The sequence below is a fragment of the Papio anubis genome, chromosome 7 (assembly GCF_008728515.1).
Source record: "Papio anubis isolate 15944 chromosome 7, Panubis1.0, whole genome shotgun sequence".
NCBI lineage: Eukaryota > Metazoa > Chordata > Mammalia > Primates > Cercopithecidae > Papio > Papio anubis.
In genome coordinates, this window is record NC_044982.1 from 158771868 (window position 1) to 158799691 (window position 27824).

At 41.1% G+C, this 27824-nt stretch overlaps 1 protein-coding gene across 2 annotated transcripts in view; it reads left to right on the forward strand.

Annotated features, from left to right (window-relative positions):
* Positions 1–27824, forward strand: part of GABRB3 (gamma-aminobutyric acid type A receptor beta3 subunit) — a 228470-nt gene that overhangs the window by 6260 nt on the left and 194386 nt on the right. The window lies entirely within an intron of this gene.

The window sequence follows — 27824 nt, forward strand, 5'->3', positions numbered from 1 at the left end:
ATCATAAGGGCTGAGGTCTACAGAGAAAAGCTCAGTGAGGACACCCACAATGTCACGTGTTAGCAGGCTGTCCTTTACTCCTTGCTTCTGGAGAGGCCTGGGCCATTTTCAGAGTTTGCATATGAATTGCTATTAGCAGTTTAAAGGTAGGAAATGCGCTAATGCTCTTATTACGAAGCACGCTGGGGGATGACTCAGCAGAAAGGAAGACTGTTTCCCTGACCCAGTTGGGGTTGGAAAACTGCTTACATGGAAGGCACTTCAGGGGTAAGATCCAGGGTGTGTGTCTGTGCGTGGCTCTAGGTTGCTCCATTTGGGAGGCGGGGTGTTTATTGAGCACATTACTTTTCACTGACAGTATGTTTCATGCATAAGTTATGATCATACATCAATGCTGGGGCACTGATAAGAAAGCATATAATGAACTTCAGAGATGGATGACAATAACACCTGACATAATATGCTCTTTAGTAAGAGAGGCTTGTGTTTAATATTAAAACGTATAGTATAGAGAGCAAAAAGAGAATGCTTTTTGCCTTTCCCCTCAGGGGGGTTGTAAAACTTATATTACATCTCTTTGAATAAATGGATCTTACATGCATCGTCCTGTTACGGATGACCTCTTGCTTGAGCCTGTGCTGGGCTCTAGGGTCTTATGGCATATTGTCTTTAGTTTGAAGTGATGGGGCAAATCTGCTTATTTACATGTAGTTAAAGTATTACGTCTGGTAGGTAATTGAGTTGCAGTTGACAAATTACAACTGGTGTCTGTCTTTGACTCCAACATTTGGTTTTTCCAAAGATAAAATATTCTGCTTATATTTCCTTGGATAATGGTAAATAAAATGAGTTCAAAAAGATAGCTGTTGCTTTTTGGGCTACTTGCCAAATGAGGGTATCTTGTAGATTTGGTCTTCGTTTAAATGAAGAATGGAATAGATGTTAATGAGGAGGGCAGTGTTCTTTTAATGAAATGCATGCAGGAACAAAAGAAATGGAGAAGTGTCAATAGGAGGTGTAGAGTTCTCCTAGGATGTCACATCTCTTGGAAAGAAGGACTCATGTTTGGGACTGCAGGCTTCTTGATTTTCACAAGGAAAACCATCTGAATTCATCAACTGACTTTTCACAATCTAATATGGGTGACAGCTGTTCTTTTTATTCTATGGGTAGCTGAACCTTTCTTTCTCATAGGGGTCTGTGTCTTATGCATGCTGATGATTGCATTTATTTATATCAAACATTTGGAATAAATGAAGCCTATCAAACATTTGAAAATCTTTTGTCATTCATGTTGAGGTGTGACATAGGGAGTTGGTAACTAACAGTTTTACACCATTCTGCAGTTTATAAAATGCTTCAGGTATTATGTCACATTTGATTATCAAATTTGATCCATCAGCTGGTGAAGTAGGTAATAGAGGTGTTAACCTCATTTCCGTTTTTTAGGTGAGGAAATAGGCTCAGAAATAGCACCGACTTTCTCACTCTTACTTCACGGCAAAGCTGGGACCTGGTTCTGCTCCTTTGGTCTTTCTACCTCCTCATGCTACAGGACAACAAAAGATGTTCCATTAGGGGCTCATGGGACTTTATCTTCTTCCATGACCTTCACTGCTGTCTAAATTAGACATTTCCCATTCTGCATTTCTGTGAAAACTTATTCTTTCCTGCAACGCTTATTATAGTGTTAAATATTCTTTTGGTGTGTTTGTTTGCTTAGTCTTTCTCCTCCATCTCTCTCCATTAGACCATACACTCCGTGAGGCAGGGCTGTTTCTATGAGCCGTTCTTTGCATATGATCCAATATCTGATAGGTACCTTTTCAATATTTGTGGAAACGAATATATGAATGAAGAATAAACAAATGAATAAATATATATGTGCATGAAGAAACTGATATGTAAATTTCCAGTGAAATACTTTTATATCTTGGAATTTGGGCTCAGGACAGGAAGAATCTTGCAGGCTAAATGTGATGTATACAGTGTTTACCTTAGAGGATATAATTCAACCATAATATGTGTGATTGCACCCAATTATAATACCACCAACCAAAGATCACAAAGTCTGTAAAGTATTCTGTAGTTGGTAGGTACCCCTTTCACTAGGGGAACTTTTATGCTGATTTCAGAGCAGAAAGAAGAGTAAAGGATTGCAGTGTTCTCTCAAAATTTAGCCTATGTAAGCACTGGTGAGGATATTCTAAGCACCAATCACAGGTGCCTTTGTGCACTGAAAGTTTTGTGTCTCGTTATAAAGTATATGAGGGTGGAGCTTTCATATATTATAGGGAAGTTTTGACGTTCTTTTTAGACAGGGATTCTTTGGGCTTTGTCTTCCCTTCCCCCTGACCACTCAGCAGTGCAGTGGAGCAGAAGTGGTTTTCATTTGTTCGCAAGTTTCCGGTGCAACTTACTTCTGGGCCATTTATGCCAGCCATGAAGAGGATTGTCTAGCTGCAAAATTTGGAAGAAGAGGACTAAGATAGTTCTCATCTCTTGGCGATGTGCTCAGTGCCATTCAATCAAGACAGAGAGTGAGTCTCTTAATCTCTGTAGCTTGAAATGTAGATTGCCCCTCATTCCTTTGTAGTCAGGAGACCACATCCAGAATTAGAAGCCATGTGTAAACGTTAACTAATGTATCTCTTTTTGCAATTTTCCACTGAACTTAAACATCACACAGAAGCATTTACTACAGATATCAAAAACTTTGGCATGTGCGGTACTAACATTTCACATAAATAAGAATAAGATTAAGATCTGAGAACATCACAGTTCTTTAAGTGTCCTAATTTGTTTTTAAAAGAGGATATGAATTTTATTGATTACATCATCATCATGTTTTACCCCAGTTCTACAATAAAAGAATCCCTTTTATGTAACTGCTGAATCCACATGCCATGATTCATGACACTATATATATATATATATATATTTTTTTTTTTTTTTTTTTGTTGAGACCAAGTCTCTCACTGTCGCCCAGGCTGGAGTGCAATGGTGCGATCTCAGCTCACTGCATCCTCTGCCTCCTGGTTCAAGCGATTCTCCTGCCTCAGCCTCCCAAGTAGCTGGGATTACAGGCAACTGCCACCACGCCCGGCTAATTTTTTTGTATTTTTGGTAGAGATAGGGTTTCACTATGTTGGCCAGGCTGGTCTTGTATTCCTGACCTCATGATCTGCCTGTGTCGTCCTCCCAAAGCGCTGGGATTACAGGCATGAGCCCGGTGTGTGTATATATATATATAAAGACTGAGTTTCCCTCTTTTCACCCAGGCTGGCATGCAATGGTGTGATCTCAGCTCACTGCAACCACCGCCTCCTGGGTTCAAGCGATTCTCCTGCCTCAGCCTCTCGAGTAGCTGGGATTACAGGCACATGCCACCACGCCCGGCTAATCTTTTAATTTTTATTTTTAGTAGAGACAGGGTTTCACCATGTTGGCCAGGCTGGTCTTGAACTCCTGACCTCAGGTGATCCACCCGCCTCAGCCTCCCAAAGTGCTGGGATGACAGATGTGAGCCACTGTGCCTGGCCTGTTTGTTTTATGTTATTTTGTATTAACTTTAAAGATTACAAAATCTGCTAGTCTAAAATGATATAACCCTGACTGTTTGCTATATATGTGTAAAATATTTGTCAGTTAACTCAACATCACATCACTGTTCTTTTAAATTTTATTGTTTTCAATAAGACTTTACAATAATTAATTTTAATGAGTAGAACGAACAAATTTTCTGGGTCATCCATTATTCCATGGTGTGTGTGTGTGCGTGATCTATGCAGACCCAGAATGGTTGTGAAGGAACAAAGCCAATTTGGATAATTTATTGTAATAGTATTAATTTTTGCCAATTATGCTGACTGTAATGCTCTATGTGAGAGAGAAGTCCATATATCAGGTCAAAAATATACTAGAATGGCCACAGAGCACAGTTCTTGCCATGTAGGATATGCTTGGTAAATATTTGTTGAGTGAATTCTTGGAGTCAGTGGCCCTTGCAGTAAAGGTGTATCTTTGAACTGTTTTATTGCAGAGATTCTCTTTTTTGGGTGCTTAGCCCATAAAATTAACTGTAACTTGAAACATGAAGATCCCTGTGAACTTGTCCCAGAAAAAATATCCGAGTTACGGAAAACAGTGCCATCCCTATGGCCCAGACCAGTGGTTCCAAAGCTGTGGGCCAAGAACCCTTGGGAGGCGCTGGAGTTACTGCCAGGTGCCCTCTAAGCATAATTTCTCACCATTGGTATACGCTGAAGGCGCAGAGTTCACAATTAGGGCAGGGCCTGCAAAATGTCTTGCCTCTTCAAGGCGGTCTGCATGCTAGAAAGAGGGCGGGGATGCCTGTCTGAAGACCTGGGTTGATTGTGCGATGTTCTTTGTTGAGGCTGTTAAACATTCTTTGGGTAACTCATTGGTATGAGGGTATATTGGATTGTGCTGTTGAATGAGTTTTCGTTTCTGAATCTTTCTTTTGATTTGGCCCTGGGCACCAAAATTCCCTGTGAGATGTCATTCCTTGTGGCGTGGACTAAAACAACGGTTGCTTAGAGAACACCTTCCTGTAGAATGTTAATGTGTGTCCTGTAGTCAAAGTGTTTCTGCTCAAATAATATTGGAAATTATGGCAAACACATAAAATAGGTTTCTTTGCGGCAGGAATTGTCAGGTTCTTTAATACATTAATGATTTTGTAAATCTTCATAGGGGGTGAAGAGTTCAACGTTTTCCAGATATGTTTGACCGGAATTTTTTTTCTTTGTGAAGGGATGAGGGGCCCTATTAGCAACTTCTTCACAAAGTTTTTGGTAGGACACAGTTTAAGAAATATGGGCCTAAAGGACTGAATCAGAATGGTCTTCCATATTGATGACGATAGCAGAGAAGGTTACTGTATTAACATAGCCTCTTTTAGTGACAGGCCCACATCGTGGAAGGCAAAATTTTGACAAATAATCTACCGGTTTACAAAGAGATGAGTGATGTTTTCCAGAAATGAAGATTAAAGCACTTGTTATAATTAATTGATTTAAAAAAGTAAGATTTTTTGTTTTACAATAACAGTCTCTGTGACATTGAGGGGAGGTTTGTATGTATTAAGCCTTCTTATTTTCTTGTACGTACTGTAAGAATAAATGATAAAGGGGGCTGGGCGTGGGGTTTTATGTTGGTAATCCCAGCACTTTGGGAGGCCAAGGGGGGCGGATCACCTGAACTTAGAAGTTCAAGATCAGCCTGGCCAACATGGCAAAACCCCATTTCTACTAAAAATACAAAAATTAGCCAGTCGTGATTGCTCTCTCCTGTAATCCCAGCTGCTCAGGAGGCTGAGTCACAAGAATCTTGAACCCGGGAGGCAGAGGCTGCAGTGAGCTGAGGTCGCGCCACTGCACTCCAGCCTGGGGGACAGAGAGAGACCCTGTCTCAAAATAAATAAATAAATAAATAAATAAATAAATAAATAAATAAGAGGGATAGAGGTGTGTATTGAAGAGGAAAAAGTGCAAGAGGCATCAACAATAGTAGCTTAATTTGGAGAACAAAATACGGCTTCCTGAGGCTATTGGGCATGGCCGTGATTTGTAGCCTTGGATACCTGGAGGTTGCTCCTGGGGGCTGTAGCAGCAGGGGAAACAGGCAGGGCTCTGACGCTGCATTCCACTAGGGAGAGCCCCCTTCCATCTCCGAATATATTCTGGTACATACACAGATATTGTGACATGTAATTTATATTATATACAATAAGAATATATAGTATAGTATATAATTTATGTGTCAGTTATATTTCCATATAAAATGAAATTCTGTTTGGATGAAAGATTCTAGTGATGAAAGTATTTGGCCTCCTCCGGAGGAAGTCATCTCTAAAATTTCTCTTATGACTAATATTGAATCTTTTTTTATTTTTTTATTTTTTGAGATGGAGTCTTGCTTTGTCACCCGGGAGTGCAGTGGCATGGTCTTGGCTCACTGCAACCTCTGACTCCCGGGTTCGAGTGATTCTCTTGCCTCAGTCTCTCAAGTAGCTGGGTCTACAGGCGCGTGCCACCACATCTGGCTCCTTTTTTATGTATTTTTAGTAGAGACGGGGTTTCACTATGTTGACCAGGCTGGTCTCGAACTTCTGACCTGGTGATCCGCCCACCGTGGCCTTCCAAAGTGCTAGGATTATAGGTGTGAGCCACTGCACCTGGCCTGATTTTGTATAATTCTATGAAGAGTGTATACCTGTTCAGGAATAGTCCCTAACAGTAGCTGGGGGGCAGATGCATTTTCTGGACTGTTCTATAAAGCACAGTACTTTCATAAGAGGACAATATTGATTAACCACCACTGTAGACTAGGCCTCTCTGGGACCTGACCTGTACTTGGCTCAGGGATTGTAAAAGACTGGTGATCATGGGTGAGTAAATGAAAGCAGATCCAGAAATTCAAAGAGATTCAAAAATGTTAATTGATTGTGGTGGGTTTTTGTTTGCTTGTGTGTGTGTGTTGGCATTTAGAATCAGAGAAAACCGGTTTTTAAAAGAAGCATTCTTGTTTTGGAAATACAGTGCTTATGTATGTATATCTATATCTGTATCAATCAATCAATCAATTATCCATTCTTCTTTTTCTCCTTATGCCTGGAGAACCACTTTTCAATCATAAAATAAAGATAGAGTTTGAAGCAATACGAAATATGCTGAATAAAACATGGTTCTCCAGGCTTAAGATTTTACTTTATCATAAACTGTTTGGAATGTTAATTATCTAGGCAATTTCTTCTATACTTCAGGATAATTTGCCTTTAGAGAACATAGGGGGTTTAGCTTTCAAGCTCGCCCTCTGCAGTGGAAAATCTGAGGTGTAAGAACGCTTAGATCCCAAGGAGGGGTTCATGTGAACTCTGGCAAGGCATTCAGACTCAGTTTGATCATCTTTCTAATGAGGGTACTGGAATGGATGCTCTCTGAGTTGCCTCGCAGCTCTGATTTGCGTGTTTCTTAGAGTCCGTGAGCTGTTTGAAACATGAGGGGACCTTCTATTTGCTTTACACAGACCGCAGCTTCTTGTCATTTGATACCGTATGTGGTTTAATTGGTTGTCCACGTGGTGGTCAGTGGCACTGAGCCCATCTCCTCTGGCAGCTCGCAACTGTGTTGTCAAAGCGTGGTGTGTGTAGAACCCGGGAACTCTTTTTCAGGTTCTCTTTGCTGTATGCTGAGCCTCAGGTACTTTGTACATAAACAGCTGGGATTTAACATCCGAATCCATGCTCAGTAATTTTCAGGTCTCAAACATAGCTGCATTAGTTTTTTTGGTCTGAATTTAGAATTATTAGTTTGTGAATAAAACGTTCAGTGAGCTCATAAAATGTTTCTCTTGTATCCAAAGCATAATATTTCCCTTATTACTAAGAAGAACCATCCGGTAGAGAAATACCTTAGTTTTTGTTGTTGGGTTCCAAATTGTCCATATTCAGGTTTTTAAGAACATTTTACATACATTTAATTCATGCACCATTTTTGAATCTTTTGTGGTGTTCTAGTAACAATCTTAACATTCTTTGAGTTCATAATCCAGACCAAAAGGAAGAGGACAGGGGTGTGGTCAGTATAATCTGCAGTGCTGCACTTGGCCAGTGTGGCGCGTGGAGCCAGCATTTCATGCAGATAATTTTAAGCTTGGACCTCAATTATAGCATCGCTACAAAAAATAATGTTTGGACTGGGCACCGTGGCTCACCCCTGTAATCCCAGCTCTTTGGGAGGCTGAGGCGGGTGGATCACGAGGTCAGGAGTTTAAGACCAGCCTGGTCAACATGGTGAAACCTCGTCTCTACTAAAAATACAAAACTTAACTGGGCCTGGTGGCACGTGTCTGTAATCCTAGCTACTCAGGAGGCTGAGGCAGGAGAATTGCTCGAACAGGCACCTGGGAGGCGGAGGTTGCAGTGAGCCGAGATTGTGCCGCTGCACTCCAGCCTGGCCTACAGAGTGAGACTCCATCTCAAAAAAAAAAAAAAAAAAATTGGTGTATTCTACTGTTTTTGATTCCTAGTCTTATTAATAAAAAAATTTTATATACATAAAGTCCAAGCAAGGAAACCGCTGCAGGTGTAGAGATGAAGACTTCGGTCTGCCTATACCAGAGACGTGGAAAGAGACCAGGAAAATTGCTTGATTTTATTCTGTCATAGGAAAAAGGTGGACGTGCAAATTACTAAGTTTTAGGAAACTACCCAGTCAGGATTGGGATTATATCGATCCGAATGTGGAGTGTGTCTCAAACTTGAAAGTAGCCCGCGACCCCCACAAAAAATTTCCAAGTGTTCAACTTAGGTTTTTCCGCTGTAGATGAAACCCTGTTGGTAATGGGTTTAGTGTTTGTGTGGAGGAAATTACAATGTAAAGAGAGTAAATAAGCGATTGACGCTAATTTGCCATCTTGACATAATTTGTCTACAGTGGTGGTGTCACATATGTTACTTAAGGTTGGTTTTTTTTTCGTTTTTTCTTTTTCTCTTTTAAAAGTATGGCTGCTTCTTGCAAAGTTCAGATGCTTACAAGGGGAATGCACTTTGTTCCAAATGTAAGCTGATTAGCACACCTGGGGTAGAATCAACGCTGAGAATTAGTGGGTGGGTACAGATCGTGGGCCTTGGTTGGTTTGCTGGGATTAAGAAGAAAAGGTCAATTAATGGGGCAGATTGTCCTGCACTGGTTCTCAGCTGCCTGCCTGAATGACATTTACCTCTCCTTAGGAGATAAGCAGTGATGGCTTTACCTGCTGGTTTCTCTCTCCAAGTTTGGATACCTCATGAGTCTGTTTGACTCAGTATTTTTTCTCCTTTTATCACATCTCTGAGTTTCTAAAATAATTAAGGAAAATTCTCTTCTCCAACATCCTTCAGAGGAAAGCAGATGGAATTTGTTAAACAAAGGCTGACAGGAAAGCAAGCCTCTGTTAATTGACATCTAATTTCCTGATATGCCACCCTTTGCCCAAGACTCTATTTGATTATGCAATAGTGTGCAAACAGAAAAATCAGAACCTGCTCATGCTGCTGTATTAATAGGAACTGTCAGTCAGCTGGAGGAGGGACTCAACATCAGACTTACATATGATTAAACCATTTTCTGTGTATTACCACAAAAGCGTGAGTGTGTCTAGATTGCACCTCTATGGAGATTTTTTCCTGTGTGGCCACTTGCATTATAAAGGAAACTGTGAAAACAACAACCATCAGAACAAAACCCTGAAATGTAAAACAAAACATGTTAGAATTCCATTACACTGATGGTGGAGCCTGTTGAGATGGTAGAGAAGAGGACTTGTAAGGGACTGGTTTTGTGAATATGTATGGCAAAACACTAGTTTTGATGCTTCACAGTGAAGCGCTGTTAACTAATTTACACTTACTGTAACAGGTTAGTGCAAAGTGAGCTATAGAGAGAGAGATTTTTTAAATTCTAGGCTGATCAAAGCACTTTGCATTTTGTAGGTTAACAGTGGGAACTAGCTGGAAGGAGGCAAAACAGTGAACTTTGCCATTTTTAATTTTCAAAATACATAATATCACTGAATAATGACCTCTTGTGTTCTCTGCCATGACTTGACTTTTTAGTTCGATTGCTCCATGTTGATTAGCGTGTTCTTGTACTGTCTCCTTCCTTCTAAATACTTTAGCTTTAAGAGGCGGCTTAACTCTGTTACAACTGCTCTTGTAACTAAATGAAATGTCCAGCGATGTAAATCCAAATGATGATAGTTTGGGATTTTCCACTTTTTTAGTGCCTCCGTTCAAGCTTTGCAAGTTTGACTTGTGACACTCCTAAGTCCTCAAGGCCACATTAAAGTTATTGAAGAAACTTATGAAGAGAATGTTTGATTTGAGCCCAGGAGTGAGTGAGCAATTGAGCGCGCCAGGCAAGGAATGTGTGAGGAATGAGTAATTACAGCTCCTAGGGACGCTGTTGGGCCGTGGTTGTGGGGCAGGAATGAAGAAAGGGATGAGTTTCTGGGCACTTGGCTTGGGGAGCTGACACAGTCCACAACAGACTAGAAGGCATGGAAAGACGCAAGGGAACCATGGTGGGATACGAGTAGCAAAAAATGGTACAATTGGTATAAGAAACAGGAGTTTTCTTTCTTTAAATACTTGGGACACTGGGATATCTTGCTATGTTTCATCAGAAGGTAGATATACACCAGTTGCCACTGTGCCCAAAATTAAATTCTGTTTAGCTTAGCTCTTAGAATGTTTACCCCTGATACAAGTGAAACCGCTGGGGGTTTTGACTACCTGCAGTGTTTCTACCATCATCCTTCTGGTGACAGCCACATTGGGTACATAGTTTCTAAGAGGGTTACAGCCTGCAAGGAACTGGTGCAGAAGAATCTCCAGGGGTTTCCAGAGCTGCAAACGTCTGGGATGCTTAGATACCTGCTCTGTTCAGACGTGATGAAAGGGAGGAAAGCAGGTAGGAGGATGGTTAAGTGGAAAGAAGTGAGGCAGACGTTCTCCTTTACTTAGCTGTGGACTCTATAAATGGTCTGTACACCCATGGGTTTTTATACGTAGCACATATGTGACTTTATACATAACACATACGTGAGATTACACTTTTATTTTTTTTTAACATCGTGTCAGGTGCAGGAACTTTTTACCTGTGTGGAGTGTTCTGTACTTAAAAAAATTTGTTTTTGAGACGGGATCTCGCTCTGTCACCCAGACTGGAGTGCAGTGCTGTGATCTTGGCTCACTGCAACCTCTGCCTCCTGGGCTCAAGTGACCCTCCCACCTCAGGCTCCCGAGTAGCTGGGACTACAGGTGTGCACCACCACACCTGGCCAATTTTTCTATTTTTTTTTTTTCAGTAGAGAGGGGGCTTCACCATGTTGCCTGGGGTGGTCTTGAACTCCTGGGCTCAGGTGATTTGCCCACCTCGGTTTCCCAAAGTGCTGGGATTACAGGTGTGAGCCACCACGCCCAACCTGTTCTGTATATTTAAATTGTGAAATGAATGGAGTCGATAAGACCATTATTTAGGAAATTTATGTTACTCATTACACTTTTACTGCTTCTACAAAGTAATAGCTATTATTTTCCAAAATTAAAAAAAAATCCTCATGAAGAAAACTTTATAGTATGTGAATACATTTGGATGTATTTCTTTTAGCTTTTCATGCACATTTAATATGTATGTGCTATTATTTACACACTGTACATACAAGTTACTATCATACTTTTATATGTAACTTTATATATATACTCTTGTGCTATTAAATATGTTTTACATTTATTTTAAGGGCTGTATAGTATTCCCTTGACTGGGTGAATAATATATTTTACTTAGTAGTTTTCTGTTGTTGGACATTTAGATTAACTTGTTCTGATTTGTTTGACTAAATAATGTTTTGAGAATATCTTTGTGCCTAAGTTACTGTATGTGTTACGGATTATTTCTTTGAGATATAATTCATTAAATAAGATTACTGAGTCAAATGGTATGAATATTGTCTTAAGGTTTTTTTATCCAAGTAGCTTTCATGAAAAGATCTTTCACTCTGGGCTTCTATTGCAAAGTCCAAGAATGTTCTATATCTATCCTTCTAGAATCAATTTCTATTAGTAAATGGGAAGACAACCGCAGCCCACAAAACATTACAATGCAAAGTAAAATTGAGTTAAATCCCCAAATATTCTTAATATTGCCAATATTCCAACATGATCTCATATAATAGTAAAAAATAACACATAATTTGGCTTTACAGTAAAATTGACTTTAATTTAATTATATATTTGGTATTCTGATAGGTGAACAATAGAATACACATGTTCAAGTCATTGTTTTGTTTTAGTCATTAAGACTAATTGTAATTTCCACAGTAAATCTTACACAAGAAAATAAAAAGTTTCTCAGAAGTCAGGCCTAAGAAGTTGGGAAAAAAACTGTTAGGAGTGGCTGGGTGCGGTGGCTCAGGCCTGTAATCCCAGCACTTTGGGAGGCCGAGGTGGGTGGGTCACGAGGTCAGGAGATCGAGACCATTCTGGCTAACATGGTGAAACCCTGTCTCTACTAAAAATATAAAAAAAATTAGCTGGGCGTGGTGGCGGCACCTGTAATCCCAGCTACTTGGGAGGCTGAGGCAGGAGAATCGCTTGAGCCAGGGAGTTGGAGTTTGCAGTGAGCCGAGATTGCACCACTGCACTCCAGCCTGGTGACAGAGCGAGACGCCGTCTCAAAAAAAAAAAATTGTTAGCGTCTCTAACGATTTTTATCTGGAGGTCCATATGGTCAGATTCCACCGAGGGATTTAAATCTCCATTTAATCCTGTGTTTAATCTCCACGACTGAGCCGAGCCTCCACCCCTCGGGTGTTTGAGTGCATGGCATAGTGGTGAAATAAAGCTGGGGAAACTGAGGTCTCAGGCCTGGCACTGGGAGGAGCCCATCATCCCTGCACACACCTCTGGGGCGAGGAGTCCTCCTCTGTGTTGTTGCCTTGATCTTTGTCGGAGTGCGATGAGGGTGTGCCAAGCGAGCTCCGATTCGTTGGAGGTGTTGTTTAGTGAACCAGTAGTTTACTTTGCCTACATGAGTAACATTTTCGGGGACTGTTTTCCGTGTAGTTAATGAGAAAAAAAAAGTCAGACATCGTTTAATATGATTCAAAGTTTGGTCTACTGATGCAGAGACAAAATGTTAAGTGGCTATTAACATGTAATTGGGAAGAGCATTTGGACTAATTTGGATTTTTCCACATTGATTGTGAAATGAATCAGTAACTGTTTTTCCTCCCTACCCTAATTCTTACTCCTTCCAGCGTGCCCAGAAAAGCAGCACCTTGGTGAAATCTACTCAGAAGGGACTCCACGTTTCTCCAAGTTTCTCGACTGCTTCTGATCTCTCTCTTTTCTTGTTTTACATTGTCAGGCATTTGAGCACAGGTGCTCTTCTGCTTTTGAGAGACCCTTGTTGCTGGTCGTCTTGTCTCCCTCTCTCCCATTCTTCCTCTTCCCTCTGCTCCGTCAGAAATTTTAGTTCGACTCATCCTTAATTGCCTGGTTCTGCCTCCCATCTTAGGCAGCAAAGAAATCTGTTTCAAGGCTCTCTAGCTCCTTTAAATCATGGGTTTATGTTGCTTTTTTCCAGCCTTCAAAAAGATGTTGGGGAAAATGTCCGAAGCAAGCCCACCCACTAGGAGAAAATTGTCTCTGATGACAAAATGTCTCCTAGTAAATACGTTTGTTATTTTGTCTTCATCGTCTTCACCACCCAGAACATTCTCTGTCCTCAAGGCCTTCATCCTAACATCCCATCTTTGCTGATAGTTGTGGAAATCAAGTTTTGTTTCCGTCAGAAGAGCAACAGTATTGGTTTACCTGTAGCCTGCCCTCGCCTCAGACTAGTGTATTTCTCGCAGAGATGCTGCTCCCCGCGAAATTCACCTGTCCACCCACGCTCTGTGTTTGGCTTTTCCTGTACCGACATTCACTGTCTTCTTTCCAAAATGAGAGCTTCCTCTCCATTAGGTTCTTTCCTTTAATCTTCATATGGGAAACGGAAAGTATCTGTATTTAAAAGAGACCGGCCAGCCCATTTGCTTGACTGCACTGCCTCTAACAGTTGAGTTCTTTTTTATAACACCTCCCACCGTGTATTTCTGGACAGTTTCTGGGACCAACGTCAACCTATATCCTTGCCCATGCCCTGGTGATTGGCCAGGCCTCCTGAATTGTGCTTCACTTGTCACTTGGTCCCAGAGATCATCTGTATCTCTTTCTTCTTTCTCCAGTATGTAATTATTCACCCCGTCTTGCCCAGTACTTTTGGTAATATAGGGAAGACCGCTCATTTTTCCCCAGTGCCTTAGTGTGGAGCCCTCAGCTGCAGTGGTCTCTGATCTGTGTTTCATCTGTAAATCTCCTGTGGTCTGGTTCCTCTTACACAGTATTATGAGTCGGTTTTTCCTGCCACTCCCAGTGTAGGCAGCCCTCACAGCTCTAGAGTGCCCGCTTGATGTGTGTGTAGTGAAGGGGTAACTGGAGCCAGGGACTGCAGTGATGGGACACTTAAGAATAAGGATCAGCTCCACTATCTTGGGAGAGTGCCTGTGGACCATGGCCGTGGACATCCGGGCAGCCCTCCGTGCCTGGGGCAGCTCAGAAGTTAGCAAAGAGTAGAGCAGGGAGTTCTGAGGCTGTCAGGAGGTATCAGAGCCTGCACCATTTGGTCAGTACAAGAAGCAAGATTTAGTTTTCTTTCTGAGAAAATGCTGAAACAATAGAAGAACAATAGACACTTTAAGTGCATGTACTGGTAGTAATGTTATTTTGATTGAGGAGGTGACCAGAGGCAGAAGAGGACCTAATCTTCAAGGAAAGCATTACCCAGAGAAAGAGTGCAGCAGGGCAGACAGCGCCAGATGTTGTCCTGGCGTGCAGTGTCCCTCGGAAGGAGGATGCTCTGGAGAGCTACTGTACAGTGCGTTGACTGTAGTTAATAATAACGGACACGTGAACATTGCCGAGGGGGGATTTTAAATATTCTCACCACAAAAAATGCTAAGGATGTGAGATGATGGATACGTTCATTTGCTTGATTGAATCATTTCACAGCGTGTACACACGTCAAGGCCTGATGTGGTACATCATAAGTATGTACAATTTTATTCATAAATTAAGAATACAAATGAAAAAACATTAAAGACAGGGGCCGGGCATGGTGGCTCGTGCCTGTAATCCCAGCACTTTGGGAGGCTGAGGTGAGCGGATCACGAGGTCAGGAGATCGAGACCATCCTGGCTAACCTGGTGAAACCCCGTCTCTACTAAATATACAAAAAATTAAGTGAGCGTGGTGGTGCACGCCTGTAGTCCCAGCTACTGGGGAGGCTGAGGCAGGAGAATCTCTTGAACTCAGGAGGCGGAGGTTGCAGTCAGCCGAGATTGCACCATTGCACTCCAGCCTGGGCGACAGAGTGAGACTGCATCTCTAAATAAATAAATAAATAGAGCAAGTGATCAGTTCTGAAAGTTTGAGAGTCTGCAGGAAGTCTGTCCGTGTCTGCGGATTGCTCATCACCCTTCCCTTAGGTACTGCAGTTTCAAGGAGAACCAGAAAGAAAAGACAGACAGAAGCTGTGCACGAGGAGGCTCTCAGTGCGCTAGTTAAATAACACTAGGTTGTTGATGTTTTAAAAATGTTTTAAATCATGTTGTTTTTTATATAGAACAATGTATTTCTTGGGAGAGGCAGACATGCCACCTCAGATAAATTTATATTTTTCGTTTATTAGCCTATGTTTCCTCCTTGCCAAGCACCCATTGAAAGCCATGTTACGTAGTTTGTCTGAAAATCAGCAATGCATATAACGTTTGTAGTTTACTAGTGTGGTGCAAGAACATGGCTTTTATTCCTAAAAAATAAAAATCTGAAATTAGCTAGGAAAGGAGCAGATCTGACAAAATGAAATCTAGATAAATGAAGACATGATTTAATACTTGGAGCAAAATTTATTTACTGGAAGGCTGAATCAACAGTCACATAAGGGACCCCCTTGCGAGGGGTCCCCCAACATAAGGGACCCCTCATTACCAAAAATAGTAATGAATTAGATATATTATTAATTTTTTAAAGGGTGCTTTAGAAATAACAGGCTATGATGAAAATCAGGAGTCTAACATCAAATTCTGAATCAGGAGGAGGCAGTGGAGGTGGTTACTTTCAGATCCTTTATCTCATGACCTTCTGTGTCTAGAGAGCCCTTTTTTAACGGAAGGAAATCTGATCACTGCTCTGTTATTACTGTTGGGCTGTTTTCCAGGAGCTGGAAATCATAGCCTTTGGAACAATGCAGCTTTCCCTCTGCGATTGTTCTGGACACATTCCTGAGCATCTCTGGTTTGAATTTCCACAATGTAATTGTTGCCAGTTGATGTTTAAAAGGTTAGTATTTTAAATATTTGATTAACATGAATTGTAAAACGTGCTTTGTTAAAGAAAGGAGGGAATCCTGTAAATTCTAGATAGCCTTATCATCAGAAACCATTTTCCCCCCAAGTTGATTAAAATGGAAAATACAAAAGCTCAGATTCTGAAGAACTTTTGTAAAAACGCGTCACATACGTTTCAGCATTAACAGTTCTTCAGTCTTTTGTTATCTGGAAAGATTATGAAAATCTAGAGATTTCACTATTCCTAAATGTGAATTGTATTTTATAACACATAATTTTAGAGGAAAAAAAGGGCCAAATACGGATTTGTTACTTGAGGGACTTAAGAATAAACACATCTCATTATATCATAATGAGATCTGACAATAAATAAGTTTGGCAAAATGTCTATAATTCATGGTGTTTCTGAGTTTCGTTAAGTAATTAGCCCAAAAAAAAGTACTTGTTAAATGTAACAGCATTACTTTGACCTCTTCACTTTCTAGCCTGCATCACAGGTTTTTACAGGCTTTCATATCTCTGGCAGTTTTCTAACATTTGTGAGTTCAGCATTTTATGAAATTTTGTTTTTTGTTTTCAATTTAATAATAAAGCCATTTTACTCTAAAGCACCTTCTTGCATTAACTTGTCTCTTCATAATCAGCTTAAATTTTATGTGAACACATTTTAGTTAATCATAATTCAGTTGTCTCTGTGTATTCTGCCTTATTCTTATTATTATTAATTTTTTTTTTTTTTGAGACGGAGTCTTGCTCTGTCGTGTTCTTATTATTTAACTGAGCACTCCTCGAAGATAGGCACCACGTCAGCTGGCCCTGTGCTTGACACGCAACAAAGAAATTTTTTAAAGCATAATTTATACTTTCCTGACAAAAAAATGGACATTTCCATTATATCATACAGTTTCTTATGAGTAGGGAGTATCTTATCCTCTGAGCAGTTCATCTGGAAAGCAACGAAAGGACAGTATCTTGGTAGTGAATGGGATCTAGCCTTCCTATTCCACTACTGCTGATTGAGGGCTTGGGTTGAATGGATAATTAACACCCACAGTTTATTGAAAACCTCATTTTAATAAGTAGTTTTAACTTCTTCCTTCACTGAACCTCTCCTAGAGTTGCTAATGAGTAGCAACGTGGACTGATTTGAATTCCAACTGCTTTAATTTCCCAGCCTTCTTTCTGTTGGAGGTGCTTAGAAGCAGGGATACAATCAAAAGGCATGAAGACACAGGGGAAGAAGAAATGGAAGACAGAATAGAAACAGTTAAAAAATTTTTCTAAACAGATTTCCAATTCTGGCCAACATGGAGTAGTGTCATTCCTCCCAGGTCCTTCCTCCTGGAACACAAAACTCTGGCCGTAACACAACAAATAAACACAGGAAGAATCTGAAGAAAGGCAGCTTGCCTGAGAACCTCAGGACTCAAGGAATGATGCTGCGTTGAGTTCCTTAGGTTTTCTTTTTGCCTTTCACGTGTCCCAGACACTGCTCTGGGAAGGCTGCAACCTGACACTGCTGACAAGCAGACACACACACACACACACACACACCCCCCAACACCAACAAAAAAGCCCCCACCAAAGGACCAGGAAAAAGATGGCCTAAGAACACAAAAAACTTCTTGATAATGCCTACCCTGCTCCAGCCAAACACCAACTAAAAGCTGCATGCACTTCCTCCCCATTTCAGCAGTCAAGCTGGGAGCTAATCTTTCACCCACCACTGAGTAGAAACAGGAGGATGTGCTCCCAACATACAGAAGAACCAAACAACACCATCAGTCAACAGGATTTGATTGACATTTATAGAACATTTAAACAGCAAAAGCAGAATAAACATTCTTTTCATCTGCCCAGAGAGCATTTCCCAAGATAAACCATACCGAGTCTTAAACCCTACTACATTTAAAATGTTAGTATTATACAGTTTATGTTTTCTAAGCATAGTGAAGTCACACTAGAAATCAATGACAGAAAACACTAAATCACTAAACACTTGGAAGTTAAACAATAAACTTTTAAGTATCTGTAAGTTGAAGAGAAAATCTCAAAGAAAATAAAATGATACATAGTACTGAATGAAAATGAAAATGCAGCATTTCAAAATTTGTAGTACACAGTTAAACCAGTACTGATGGGGAAATTGTAGCACTGAACACTTAAAAAGAAAGAAAGAAGAAAAAAAAAACTTCTCAAATTTAAGTCCTCAAAAACTTCTGAAGGAAGATCAAAACAAACCCAAACCAAGCAGATGATTTTGTCTTATTTTTATTTGATTATTTATTTATTTTGAGATGGAGTCTCACTCTGTTGCCCAGGCTGGAGTACAGTGACGTTATCTCCGCTCATTCAACCTCCACTACCTGGGTTCAAGTGATTCTCCTGCCTCAGGCTCCCAAGTAGCTGGGACTCCGGGTACACACCACCACGCCAGGCTAAATTTTGTGTTTTTGGTAGAGATCGAGTTTCACCATGTTGGCCAGGCTGGTCTCAAGTGATCTGCCCACCTTGGCCTCCCAAAGTACTGGGATTACAGGCATGAGCCACTGTGCCCAGCCCAAACTAAGCAGATGAAAGAACATTATAAAGATAAGAGAAGAAATAAATGAAATTGAAAACAGAAACCAATAGAGAAAGTTAATCAAATAAAAATTTTTATCTTGCCCTCCACAATCAATTAATTTGATAAACGTTGGACAAAAATAAAAAGAGAAAGACATCAATGTCAGGAATGAAACAGAAGCTATCACTACGCATCCCACATACACTTAAAAGAAAATAAGGGAATACCATGAATAATTTTATACATGTAAATTCAACACTTTAGAAAAAAGAGACCAATTCCTTAAAAAACAGAAGTTACTAAAATATACCCAAGATGAAGTAGAGAATCTGAGTAGTCCATTAATGACTAAAGAAATTGAATTTGTAATTAGAAGTTCCCAAAAAAGAAATCTCTGGACCCAGATAATTTCGCTGGAGAATTCTATGGTACATTTAAAGAAGAATTATTACTAGCTGTATGCAGTCTCCTCTAGAAAATGGAAGAGGAGGGAACCATTCCCAACTAATTTTATGAAACAAGTATTACACTGATACCAGGAAGAAAGATAGTGTACAAAGGAAATGAGGGAACAAAATCTCTCAAGAACAATGGCGCAAAAATTCTGAGCAAAATACTGGCAAATCAAAGCCAGCAATATCTCAAAGGAATTACATTCCATGAGCAAGTGTGATTTATTCGAGGTGTGCAAGGCTGGTTCAAGAGTTGAAAATCAACCAGTGTGTCCACAATATTGATAGGCTAAAGAAGAAAATTTGTAGACGAAAAAAGCATTTGAAAAATACAGTACGCATTCATGATAGCAAATTAGAAATAGGGGAGAATTTCCTTAATTTTTAAAGAGAATCTACAAAAATCCTACAGCTGTCATTATAGCTAAAGGTGAATGACTGGATGCTTTCCCCCGATTGTTAACAAGGCAAAGATATCCATTTTCACTTCTGTTATTTTAGCTACTTAAGTAAAGCACAGATGATAAATAGAAAGCACACAGATTGGAAAGGAAGAAATACAACAGTCTCTGATTGACATGGTTATCCACGTAAAAAATGCCGAAGAATTTATATAAAAACTTCTGGAACTGATAAGTGAATTAAACAAGATTACAGGATACAGGATCAACACAAAATCAATCATATCTATATACTAAAATCAAACCTGGGAACTGAGATTAAAATAAAGATGTAACATTCAGAATCACTGTAAGAAAATGAAGTACTTAGATATAAACTTAATAAAACAAGTATAGAAACTGTATGCTGAAAATTGCAAAATGCTGTTAAAAGAAATGAAAGAAGACCTAACTAAATGGAGACACTTCCCATTTTCATGAATCGGAAGACTCACCATAGCAAAATGTCAGTTCTCCTCAAATCTATAGCTTTTGTGCAATCCCTGTCAAAGTCCTAGCAAGGATTTTTGTGCCCATAGACAAACATACTCTAAAATTTATATTGAAGTCTGGGAGAAGGGGATTTATATTGAAGTCTGAAGACAGGGATTGCATAAAAGCTATAGATCAATTTGAGGAGAAGCCCAGTCTGGGAGGACAGTGTGGGGGAACATTCCGCACAATGGTTATGCTTGCTATATAACCACAGTAATCAAGGGAATAGAATAGTCCGTTCAGAAATAGACCCACACAAATATGCCCTACTGATTTTTATTTATTTATTTATTTATTACTTATTTTGAGACGGAGCCTCGCTCTGTCGCCCAGGCTGGAGTGCAATAGCGTGATCCCAGCTCACTGCAAGCTCCGCCTCCTGGGTTCACGCCGTTCTCCTGCCTCAGCCTCCCGAGTTAGCTGGACTATAGGCGCCCGCCACCACGCCTGGCTAATTTTTTGTATTTTTAGTAGCAACGGGGTTTCACTGTGTCAGCCAGGATGGTCTTGATCTCGTGACCTCGTGATCCACCTGCCTCGGCCTCCCAAAGTGCTGAGATTATAGATGTGAACCACCCTGCCAGGCTGCCCAACGGATTTTTAACAAAGATTCCAAAACAGTTCAGCGGAGTGACTTTATAACAATGGTGAGGGGCAGATGACTTTGACCTAAACCTCGGACTTATGCAAAATCCACACAAAAAATGGACTTAAATGTAAAATGTAAAACTTCAGAAAAAAACATAAAAACGTCTTTAGGACATGGAGCTAGAAGAATTCTTAAATTTAACACCAGAAGCATGATTCATAAAAGGGAAAATTGGTAGACTGGACCTCATCAAATTAAAACATTTGTTCTACAAAAGACTCTGAAGACTCTGTACACTTAGAAAAAATATCTCCAAACCACGCATTTGACAAAGAACTTGGAGTATATAAAAAATTGTCAAAATTCAGCAGTAACAAACAATCCAGTCAGAAAATGGGCAAAATATATGCGCTGAGATTTCAGGAGAGAGTATATATACATGGCTGATACGCGCATGCAGAAATGTCCAATATCCTTAGCCATTAGCAAAATGCAAAAAAAAAAAAAAAGCCACAATGAGATATTCCTAAGCACCTATCAGAATGGCTGTAAGAATAATAAAAAAAAAAAGTGACACTGTTTAAGGCTAGCTAGAACATAGAGAAACTGGATCGATCACTCCTACATTGCTGGTGGAAATTAGAAAATCATACAGCCACTCTGGAAAATAAGTTGGCAGTTTCTTATAAAATTAAATATGCAGTTACCTTACAACCCAGCAATTGCGCTCTTTGGCATTTATCCCAGAGAAATGAAAACCAATAGTCACACAAAAACCCATAAACAAATGTTCACAGCATCTTTAATAGCCAAAAACTGGAAACAAACTAACGTTGTGAATCATTTAACAAACTATGGTGCATTCACACCATGGAATTCTATTCAGCTGTCAAAAGAAACTATTGATACAGGCACACCTTGGATGGAGCTCATGGAATTATGCTTATTAAGCGTAAAGGTTACACACTATTTTATTTACATAGTTATTATGAAATAATACAATTAGAGACAAGGAGGACACATTAGTGGTTGCCAGTGATTAGAGATGGTGGAGGCCAGTGGAGGAGAGGTGTGGGTAAAGAAGGTGGCACTGGGAGCCTTGTGGTGTGAGAAAAAAACTCAGCCCAGGAGGTCAAGGCTGCAGGGAGTCTACGCTGATGATAAAATTGCATAGACCTATAGCTATTCCTGCCCCCATATACATATGCTCCCCTGAGCGTGTGAAATACTGGTGAAATCTGAATGAGGTCGTGGATTGTACCATATCACTTTCCTGGTTTTGATACTGTACTATAGTTATACACGATGTAATCACTGAGAAAACCGGGTATGGAACCTCCCAGCACAATTTTTTTTTTTTTTACAACTTCTTATGAATTTATTTTTTTTCAAAATTAAACAAATGTTCAACTTTCTGAAAACCTATTGATATAGTTTGAATACATGTTTCTGCCAAATCTCACGTGGAATTGTAATCCCCAGTGTTGAGGTGGGGCCTGGCGGAAGGTGTTTGGGTCATGGGAACGAATTACCTCATGACTTGGTGCTGTCCTCATGGCTGTGAGTGAGTGAGATCTCAGAGATCTGGGTGTTTACACGAAGCGTGTGGCACCTCCCCCTGCCATTCACTGTCTTGCTCCTGTTCTCACTGTGGGATGTGCTGCTCCCACTTCAGCATCCACCATGAGTAAAAGCTCCCCAAGGCCTCTGTAGCACCGTGCTTCTTGCATAGACTGTGGAGCTGTGAGCCAATTAAGCTTCTTTTCCTGATAAATTATCCAGTGTCAGGTATTTCTTTATAACAATGCAAGAATGGTAATACACAATCACACACACGTATACACTTATATAAATAAATGTCACTAAATAAAAATTTTCTTGATGATGTAACTTGAAAATTGAAAATATGATTTTTGATGTCATGAATTTGATACTGATTATTCAAGTTTTAATGAAAGTTTCTGTTACTGGCCGGGCGCAGTGGCTCATGCCTGTAATCCCAGCACCCTGGGAGGCCAAGGTGGGCAGGTTACCTGAGGTCAGGAGTTCGAGACCGGCCTGACCAACGTGGTGAAACCTCGTCTCTACTAAAAATACAAAAATTAGCTGGGCATGGTGGCAGGCGCCTGTAATCCCAGCTACTCGGGAAGCTGAAGCAGGAGAATTGCTTGAACCCAGGAGGCCGAGGTTGCAGTGAGCTGAGATCGCGCCAGTGCACTCCAGCCTGGGCAACAGAGCAAGACTCTGTCTCAAAAAAAAAAAAAAAAAAAGGTTTCTGTTATTGCTGATGAGTTAAGTTGAAAATGATTGCTGCTGTAGTTAATAACTCTTTATTTCAATAAGGAAGCATAGTTTAAATTTTTGAAAATTACAAAACCAAAAGGCATGGTAGTTACAAAATTAGTTAAATGTTTATACAGCCTATCTAATTTTTTAAGTGAAATATCTGAGAATTTTCATGCTTGATTTTAATATCAAATGCAATTACTCAACTGCTGTGTCCTGAACCATGCTGAATTGCATGGATAAGAGCACGTAGATTGTGGTATTTTTATATGCCTCACTCAGAAAACCTCACCCTGTGTAAAATTCCTTCTCTTTAGTTTGTGTGAAGCTTGGCTGGTGTTTTAGTGGGAGACACGATGTTGGTCACACTGGGAGGGGAATTAAGTACGTAAGACTTTGTTTTGGGGTGACTGGTCCCGTTCTTTTTCCCTAGCTTCCTTCCCCATCTGTAAATGCATTCTCCTTTCTACTTAGTGGAAAGAGTTGAGAAAGAAATTTGTTTTAAAGAAATCTGAAGTGAATTTCTTAGAGACGAGTGCTCAAAGCACACAAACTGCTGTTGATATTTATGTGCATATGCATTCATCTCTGGTGACCAGTCTAATCACAGCTTGGAGTCAGTTCCTCGGTAGGAATGCCACTGGTGCAAGGTAAGTGTTCATAAAGAGAGGTGATCAGCAGATGGGAAGACAATCACTGCAATGACAGAAAATGGCCTTTTCCTATTAAGGCTGTCGGATTAGATTTTGCTCAGTAACAAAACATACAGAAAAACTAATGATGTTCACCTTCCGCACAATGTTGGATTTTCTTCACTCCGCCGTGGACTGTCCATTGATCTAATGAAACCTTTATGTGAACACTTAGCTGTACTCTGGCACCATTCTGACTTGAAAAATATTTACAATAATAAATACCGATATCCAGACGCCTACAATTTATGTCGAGTGAAAGATTATATGGTTAAATAACAACAGCCATCTGTCACAGTAGAACACTCAGAGACTAAGTCAGTTGCTCCAAGCCATGCAGCCTGTGTGGAACTGGGATTCAGCTCCTACCTGAAATCTTTCTCCTGCAGAGCTGAGGGGTGTGTGAGGGGCTGTGGAAAGAGTAGAGATGGGAGGCAGAAGAAAAGAGTATTGTCCATTTCATGTGTGCCGCTTTCATGGAGAAAGATAAATTCCAACTGGGTGCAGTGGCTCACGCCTGTAATCCCAGCACTTTGGGAGGCCAAGGCGGGCGGATCACGAGGTCAGGAGTTCGAGACCAGCCTGACCAACATGGTGAAACCCCATCTCTAATGAAAATACAGAAATTCACTGGGCATGGTGGCACATGCCTGTAATCCCAGCTACTCAGGAGGCTGAGGCAGGAGACTCACTTGAACCTGGGAGGCGGAGGTTGCAGTGAGCCGAGATCCTGCCACTGCACTCCCGCCTGGGCGACAGAGCCTGGGCGACTGTCTCAAAAAAAAAAAAAAGTACAGAAACTGTAATGTCTAATGATAAGGTGAGGAGGCTTGTTGTATAGATCCTAATCATTGCAAATTAACATGTAAGATAAAATTCCAGTTGGAATTATAACTTTTGGCAAGAACTTGATAAATTGATAAAGTTCACAGGACAGAATACATGGGTGAGAATAACAAGGTTTGGGAGAAAAAGGTGAATTACAGGGCTTTCCTTAAGCATTTAAAAAGCAGTTGGAGATGAGGGCAGGTCAGTTGCAGCAGGATGATGCGGTGAATCAATGGAAGAGAAAGGACAGTCCTGTAGCAGACACATTCGTACATGGGAATTTAGACAGGTAACAAAGATGGTGCTTCAAGCCTCGGCAAAGGGATAGTCTCCTTAAGGTGTTGGGTGAAAACATTAGACACAATTTTCTATCTCATGCCATGTATGAAATATCTGAGGGAGCAAAAGCTTGCACGTTTAAAAGGACTTGGGAGAAAACGTAAACGAATATTTGGACCACATCTTGAATATAAGTTATAATCGTAGAGTAGGAGAGGCTTTTTATTTTATTTTTGTTTTTTCAATACATCATAGACCAGAAACTAAGGAAGAACAGAGTTGAAACTAAAAATTGGGTAAAGAATGGGTGGGACGATATTCACGCCAAAGGGTAAAGATCCAATGTGGTAAAAGGACTCCCAGGCTTCAGAGACATCAGAGAGCCAGTCCTGGGAAGGACCCAAAAGGCAAACTCTAGGAGAAACATGGATAGTGGTAATGGGGAGGCAGGCAGTATCGATGATATGCTTAGAGAGACATAAGGATAAGTCACTTTTCACGCAGCATTACTAAGGATATGAGAAAATGTGCTTCTGAAAAATGTCACATAGGAGTGCATAAGGGACCAGTATTAAAAAACCGCATACTTCTAACCCAGAAATTGCATTGTGAGGATTTTCCTCCGAAAATATTTACATGATTGTTACAGGGATTCTAATTGTGTCCTTTAGAACTGCAAATACTCATAGTGGGAAAGGCTGGTTAAATTAGCATAAATACTCTCAGACAGTTGGGTACAACTCTCCGAAGAGTAAGGAGGACCAAGGCAGGAGCATCTCGTGAGACCAGGAGTTTGAGACCAGCCAGGGCAACATAGCAAGACCCCAATCTCTACAAAAAATTAAAAAGATTAGCAGACATGGTGGTGCATGCCTGTAGGCTCACCTCCTCGGGAGGCTGAGGCAGGAGGATCGCTTGAGCCCAGGAGTTTGAGACTGCAGTGATCCTACCAGGGCACTCCAGCCTGGGTGACAGAGTGAGACCTTAGCTCCAAAAAACAGACAAACAAAAATGAGGTTATATACCCACGTGGTGCTGCAGTCATAAATATTTGCAAAACCAGTGTCCGTAGGATGGACGTGAATTTAGAAATAAATGTATGTAAACTGGAAACGGCCAAGAAGGATTGTGCGTTTAGCTCTTTCGGGAGTTGTCAGGGAGATGAAGTTATAGGTTGCTTACATGTGTATGTGTGTAAGATCCTTTTTTTTTTTTAATGGAGATAGAGATACTGGCCCAGCAGACTGTGATAGGTCTCATGTCATTGGTAATGTCACTGTACCCAATGCAAAGGCTACCATATTTATTTTCCTTTTTTCTTCTCTGTGAAGAATGTGTAGAAATCGCTGAAAGCAACTATTCATCATATAATGGGTAACTCAGTTCGTACAAGGCTTGTACATTTTCCACTCTGACCCTAACCTTGGTACTTCAAGGAATGAAAGATTAAAAAGAGAAGGAAGTAACCCAAGATAAAGTCCATAGAGGAATTTTTTTGCAATGTGCTTGTATAAAGTACTGGTGTCAACACACTCACACAAACACACACACACTCATTCCTCCTTCGCCCATCCTGCCATTCTACAGGTGAGGAAACCGAGGCACTCTGTGAGTTTTCCTGGCCCATCTGAAATGCTGACTCCGAGTCGGCTCTGTAACTTGGCTGTGTGCCGCTCCCGCCGTCTCCCCCTCCACGTACTTCCAGCAGTGCCTGTGTGTGTTGGGGAACCTGGGAGGAGTCTTACAGCACATTGTGCACACCTTGGGGAACCTGGGAGGAGTCTTACAGCACATTGTGCACACCTTGGGGAACCTGGGAGGAGTCTTACAGCACATTGTGCACACCAGCAGACTCTGAGAGTGAAAGAGCACGTTCTTAGTACTCTGCTGGGACCAGCAGGAGTGGCCGAGGCTGTCCTGGACAACGTGGGGCCACCAAAACTGGCCATCACATTAGATGTGGCTCCTATTGCCTGATACCGTGAATGTGCTTCACAGCACAGATTAGGAAAAGTCCTGTGGGGATTCCAAGGAGGGAGAGCCACGCCCCAGCTGTGGAGAGAGGGAGGCTTCCTGGGGTGCCCACGGGATAGAGGGAGGTTGTCCTGGTCCCTCGGGTGCTCCAGAGGAGGAGGAGAAGACAGACCCAGTGAGGGGACCAGGTGCTTTCGGGCCACCATGGACGTCAGATGCAGGTTATCCTTGAGCCATTTCTCCTGCTGGGAACACAGCCCAGTCCCCAGGTCCTCACTGAGCGTGCTTGTCATCTGCTTGGCGGTATCCTTTGATCCTTGAAGAGCCAGCCTGTCTTCCCCCTCATAGTAAACCCCCTCTCTCAGTCAGCCAGGGTGAATTGATCACTACTCCTACCTGCTTGGGCCCGTGAGCCCTGCATTCACTTCAGCTGCACTTTTCACAGTTTATCCTGAGTGTTGGCTCATTGGAGTGTGTTGCCTGTGGGCTTCCTGTTCCTGCAGAACAGAGACCACAGCCTAGCTCCACTGCTTGCTCACCAAGCTTGGCGCCTGGCACACTGAGGATGGTGATGGTGGGGGGGTCTCCAGTCACTTGAGCAGCCCTGGGAAGCTGCCGATTGTTGCGATTTCAGCAAGAGCGTGGTGATACCCACACTGGCTTGGAGGAAGATTATTTTGTTGACAAGTTGTTTAAAAGCAAGGGAGTCTTGGAGACAGAGACAAATGAGCGGCTCCTGCAGGTGGCATGGCGGGAAGTGGAACCGTCTCTGTTAAGAGGCGGGCTCCAGCAAATCTCTTGTGTGCAGCCCCGTTCGTTTTTTGAAGATAAGAATGGATTTTATCTTAACCCCATTTTCCCGTTTTCTCTTTTATAAATTCTTTTCCTAGCATAAAGGAAAGATAAACGATGGATAGTCCAATTAAGAAAAGTGATGAATATTCCAGTTATCCCGATTGGATCTGTACACATTATGTGAACATATCAAAATATCACATATACCCCCCAAATATGTACAGCTATTATGTATCAATAAAAATCTTTTTCTAATAAGTTTTCAAGCTTCATTTTTCCAAATTTATAGTCTAGGCACACCACGTATTTGTTATTCAGAAATACCTGGACAATGAGAAAAGGAACACTCATCCTGCCCTGCCGCATCGGCCCTCTTTGCATCCTGAATATTTGGTATAGAAAGGTGAATTAATTAATGCATTAATGCACTCAGCATATATTTACTGAACACCTGCTGATCCCTTCATAGATTTC